Here is a 5,810-nt window from a genome sequence, read left to right on the forward strand (position 1 = left end):
CTGGACTGCTCGCCAGCCACCCCACGCTCTTCTGCGTCTGCTTGCGCCCCGCCCCGCCCTGGCGCGCTGACGTCAGCCGCACGGCGGCGTGCCCTCGGGCAGGGCCGCGGCCCCGCCTCCGTAGCGTTCAGGGTCAGGGCGGAGGTGGGGCCTGAGGGGAGGAGCTCAGATGGCGAGGCGGGGCCTGAAGGAGGAGCTCAGAGGGTGGGGCGGGGCTTGAGGGGAAGAGCTCGGAGGGAGGAGGGCGGGGCTTGGGCCGGGGCGCTAGTCTTGGCGCTGCACGGGCTAGAGCGCGGGTCGGACCAGCTGAGGACGCTGGGGCTCCGCTGGGTGGCCCTCTCCCTCAGGGCGGAGGCCGTCTTCGACCCTTCGGACACCTGTCTCGGTAGGTCCCTCGTCACATACTTGCTTGAGAGCCTATTCAGTGGGGCCTTGTCCGTGGCAGGCACCGTCCTAGGCCCTGGAGGAGCCAGGGCGGCCGTCAGGAACCGGACCCACAGCCGGTGAAAATGCGCGGCCATCAGTCTCTCAGCAGTGAGAGGGACTTGTGCTCCCAGAACGAGGTGGAGTAGCGGGAAACGAGGGAAAATGTGTGAGATACTGTGGCCGGTTAAGTCGTGTGGGTTCTGCCTGGGGGGAGGAGGGAGGGCTCTTTTCCGGTTCGGGTTCGAGTAGGCGAACGTGACAGTAGCTGAGATCCACACAGCACAGGCTTTATTCAGTGGCCAAAGAACGGAGAAGGGGGAACTGAGTTCATGGGTCAACTTCTGCGCGCCTGCCCGTGTCACCGGAGGGTAGGTTCTTGTTTCCTCACAGAATTCAGAGCCCCACACGGAGGCCACGGAGGCGAAGCGAGGGTTTACCTAGCGATTGCACGCTGTCGGGAGGGAGAGCGGGCTGCTCGAGTGAGCAGCTGCCCTGAGTTTCCTACCGCGAGTTGGTTATATGGGGCGCGGAAACAGCTGGGAAGAATATTCATTACAGGGCGAGACTCAGGGGAGACTTCTCTCGATCTTATTTCCCTTCTCCGCCTCCCCAAGGACGGGGGAGTTTTGGTCCTCTTTGGTCTTTTCAGGTCTGTCGTGGCCTCAGGTGCAGGATGGGTACTGCCCCGGTCACAGTGTTAATTATGTTGTAATGAGGGAACAGTGAGCAGAAGGTTACTTTCCGACTATGCTGGAGGTTCCTGCCTTTCTTGTTTGCCTCTAGGACCCCTGTGGTCACAAGATGTATGGTTTCCTGTCAGACTCCCATGCCTCCCTTCTCTGCTCTTATCTGGCCAACTGCCTGCTCTAACACTGGCCCGCTCAAGGAGTTTGGACCCTTAAAATCTTTTAAGGGTCAAAGGGTCGATGGTTCGTCTTCTGAAGCTGCTTCAAGCCGAGCAGGGGCATTGTCCCTACCTGTGGGGTCCAGACCACCTTGCCATCTGTCAGAGATAGGGGTATCGGGGTCATTGGCAGAAGCAGGGATGGAGAGTGGGGAGTGGGAGGCTGCAACCCTTTCCAGGTGATGTTTATAGTCCCCATCTTCATGTGGGCTGGGTTGAAATCCCTGGCGTACCATCATCTGCAGGTGAAACTGTTGTAATCTGGAGGAAACAAACTTAACACGCAGGTTAAAAAGGCAGGGTCCAAAAATCAGTAAAAATACTATTGCATCAGAGGTCCAAGTAGGGGTAGGAACCAGGGGTATGTAATACCCCTCTGACTGCAGTCCCAGTGGATTTGGCGCTGGGGTTACCCTTTCCAAAAATGTATAGCCATTGAGCCTGTTTATATACCTTTTGGATATCTTCTTCCATCTGGCCAGTGGCGTCGATGTAGGTGCAACACGTTTTACTGATTATTGTGCATACCCCTCCCTTCTAAGTTAGGAGATAACCCAAGGCCAGTCTTTTACCATCACCACATTTGCTAGGGAGTTAAGGGAGGTTGAGAGTCTGGAGAGTGCATTCCCCGTGCTCCTGGCCAGAGTAGGTAGAGTAACTGACAGGTTACAAAGCAAAGCGTTGCCTTGTGGTATGCAAAGCCTCCCTGTGGGACCACCAAGCCAATAGCAGCTCCAATTCCTGCCAGGAGGAGGCCAGTCGCACGCTGGAGCCAGGGATGGGGAATGGAGATATTATATATGAATATTACCCCAGGGGCTAAAAAGGCGAGTGTGTAGGATCCCATGGTTAATCTTTTATGTATGCATTGGTAGCCCATGGCTCAGAGGGGACTCACATAGATAGGACCCCGCAGCCTTCCTTTTGGGTGGCCACAAATTATGAGGTGTCCCCTTGGAGCACATAGCCATGTCTGGGATCTGTTTTCCTGAAGTAGCTGGCTCTGCCAGGTGAGGTTGGGAATCGTTGAGCACGTGCAGCTGGGGCTAAGTGGCCCTCCTCGGATCCCCACCTCAGGCAAGTGGGTCTTATATGGGGGAAGAGGTTCCTCTTCATGTGAGGCAGTCACGTTATATTTTGTGAACGGAAGAGGTAGAGTACCCCCTTTCCAGTTTCCAAAACGGGGGTAGGTCGTGGACTCCCGGGATCTCAGAGATGCCAGACATCCAATGGGTGGAATTCTGTGTCTCATCTAGCTCTGTTGAGGTCACTTCAGGTGTCCCCCTTTCGCATTTGTATCTTTGAATAGACCTTCAACATATGGGTTGTGTCCTACACCTAAAGATGGCTTTCAGATCATGCAGTCTTGAAAGTTTAAAGATATGATCCCTGTGGGTTTTAGGAAAAGGCTGAGCTCTTTCAGTCAAGTTAATGCAAATGACTGAGGACAGGTTAAAGCATGTCCAATTGACCGTGAAGAGAAGCTCTTCTGTGGGTGGGTCCCAAGACCAATTGGACTGGTTAAGAGTATAGAGGGAGGTGTTGACCGAGGCTGGGTAGAAGATGGGCCACCCCGGGACCTCATGGGGGTTGGCGTGGCAGACCCAGCAGTTAGTAAGATTTTCATTTTTTCCTATGGTGGAGGAAATTTGTACTATGGAGTTGCCGCTCCATCCCCCTTGTGCAGATATCCACAGGAGGGAGAGAAATTTTAGGGTTAATAATGGCTTCATGGTGGCGGTGGCGAGCTAAAAGTGAACAGTCTTCTTTAAACCCAACATGGACAGAGGAGTTCTTCCCTGGCAGGGGTGGTTAAGTGAACTGGTAAAATGTAAGTAAGAGAATAATAGCAAAAGTGGTGAGAACGAGTCCAATCCACCAAATCATTTTACTTATCTGCCAACGATGTCTGTCCTTTGAGTATATATTCAACTTCTTGGTTTTTAAATAGGAGCCTAAGGCCTTTGGTGGGCTCACAGGTCCAGTTGGAGGTGTCTTCCTGTTCATAGCCAGGGTCCTGTTTGGACTTAAGAGGAACTGGCTTGATTTGGGACAGGTGAACCCAACTGTTGATCCCTTGTAATTTAACTGCAATAGGGGTACTGAGAAGGACCTAGTAAGGGCCCCTCCACTTGGGCAGTAATTGATCAGAGGGGGACCCTTCTCTCCATGTTTTTAAGAGGACAAAATCTCCCAGCTGAACATGAATGGGGTCAGTTTCCTGGTTGGGGGCCTGATTTCCATATTCTGAAATCGCCTTTTGGACCAGTCCCAGATTAATTAGGTACTTAATAAGCTCACTGGTTTCAGTATCCACCAAAATGTCAGAGGATAAAAAGGGCCTACCATAAGTCATTTCAGATGGGCTGATCCCTAGCCCTGTTTTAGGTGCCCCCCTGATTCTCAAGAGGGCTATAGGTAAAAACTTTGTCCAAGGTTCTAATGTCTCTTGACAAAGTTTAGCCAGGATTCTTTTTAAAGTTTGATTTGCCCTTTCCACCTTCCCTGACGGTTGAGGCCTCCAGGCAGCATGGAGGTGGTAGCAAATGCCTAGGGCAGTAGAGATTTGTTGGGTAACCCTAGCCACAAAAGAGGGACCGTTATTTCTTTGTAAAGACCGTGGAAGTCCAAACAGAGGAATTATTTCCTTTACTAATGCCTTTATTACCTCCTGAGCTCTCTTGGTCTTAGTTGAAGGCTTCCACCCATCTGGTAAAAGTGTCAATAAAGACCAGAAGGTATTTATATCCCTGGGAGGATGGCATCTGGGTAAAGTCTATTTGCCAGTTCTCCTCTTCTTTGGATGGGCTGGAGGAGAGGTGGAGGCCTTAGTTTTCCCCCTGGGTTATTATGGTAACATATATTACAGACCTCTGTGACCTCTAGGCTAGTCTGAGAAAGGCCCATGCCAGAGAAGACTTTTTCCACCAGGCTAGTCAGAGCATCCCACCCCAGATGAGAGAAGTCATAGAATGATTTTTAAATATTCCATTGTAATGCTTTGGACAGCATTATTGTTTGTTCCTTAATCCACAGCCATTGGGACCCTCTTGGTATCCTCTAGTTCAGACTCACTCTATTTCCTTGATTGTGTACAGGGGTGACAACAAAGTGGGCTGGGGGTTGATTATGAGGGAGTAAGGTGGCCTGAGCTGAAGGTGTTTTTTGGTTTTTGCTTTTTGAATTTTATTGAAGTATAGTTGATTTACAATGTTGTATTTCTGCTGTACAGCAAAGTGACTCAGTTATACACATATATACATTCTTTTTCATATTCTTTTCCATTATGGTTTATCATAGGATATCGAATATAGTTCCCTGTGCTATACAGTAGGACCTTGTTGTTTATCCATTGTATATATAATAGTTTGCGTCTGCTAATCCCAGACTCCCAACCCTTCCCTCCCGCACTCCCCTCCCCCTTGGTAGCCACAGGTCTCTTCTCTATATCTGTGAGTATGTTTCTGTTTCATAGATATGTTAATTCTTGTCATATTTGAGATTCCACATATAAGTGATATCATACGGTATTTGTCTTTTTCTTTCTGACTTACTTCGCTTAGTAGAATAATATCTAGGTCCATCCATGTTGCTGCAAATGGTATCATTTCATTCTTTTTTTATGGCTGAGTAGTATTGCGTTGTGTGTGTGTATACGTGTGTGTGTGTGTGTGTGTATCACATCGACTTTATTATCCATTCATCTGTTGATGGACATTTAGGTTGTTCCTGTGTCTTGGCTGTTGTGAATAGTGCTGCTATAAACATAGGGGTGCATGTATCTTTTTGAATTATAGTTTAGTCCAGGTATATGCCCAGGAGTGGGATTGCTGGATCATATGGCTACTCTATTTTTAGTTTTCTGCAGAACCTCCCTACTGTTTTCCATAGTGACTGCACCAATTTACATTCCCACCAACAGCGTAAGAGGGTCCCCTTTTCCCCACACCCTCTCCAGCATTTATTATTTGTACACTTTTTGATGATGGCCATTCTGACTGGTGTGAGGTGGGTACCTCATTGTAGTTTTGATTTGCATTTCTCTAATAATTAGTAATGATGAGCATCTTTTCATGTGCCTATTGGCCTTCTGTATGTCTTCTTTGGAGAAATGTCTATTTAGGTCTTCTGCCCATTTTTTTGTTTGGGTTGTTTGTTTCTGTGTTATTGAATTGTATGAGCTGTTTGTATATTTTGGAAATTAAGCCCTGGCTAATCACATCATTTGCAAATATTTTCTGCCAGTCTGTAGGTTATCTTTTCATTTTGTTTATGTTTTCCTTTGCTGCGCAAAAGCTTTTAAGTTTGATTCGGTCCCATTTGTTTATTTTTGCTTTTATTTCTATTGCTTTGGGAGACCTAAGAAAACATCTGTATGATTTATGTCAGAATGTTTTGCCTATGTTCTCTTCTAGGAGTTTTATGTTGTCATGTCTTATGTTTAAGTCTTTAATCCATTTTGAGTTTATTTTTGTGCCTG

At 48.2% G+C, this 5,810-nt stretch overlaps 1 protein-coding gene across 1 annotated transcript in view; it reads left to right on the top strand.

Moving 5' to 3' along the window:
• Window positions 1–289: 289 nt before the first annotated feature.
• Window positions 290–5,810, top strand: part of PRELID3A (PRELI domain containing 3A) — a 92,268-nt gene continuing 86,747 nt past the window's right edge. Inside the window, exon 1 of the mRNA XM_029231647.1 lies at window positions 290–385. The gene's annotated coding sequence lies outside the window, so the exon portion shown is untranslated. The remainder of the gene's footprint in view (window positions 386–5,810) is intronic.

Source organism: Monodon monoceros, unplaced genomic scaffold, assembly GCF_005190385.1.
Source record: "Monodon monoceros isolate NGI ecotype Baffin Bay Population unplaced genomic scaffold, NGI_Narwhal_1 Super_Scaffold_1, whole genome shotgun sequence".
In the NCBI taxonomy this organism is placed as follows: domain Eukaryota; kingdom Metazoa; phylum Chordata; class Mammalia; order Artiodactyla; family Monodontidae; genus Monodon; species Monodon monoceros.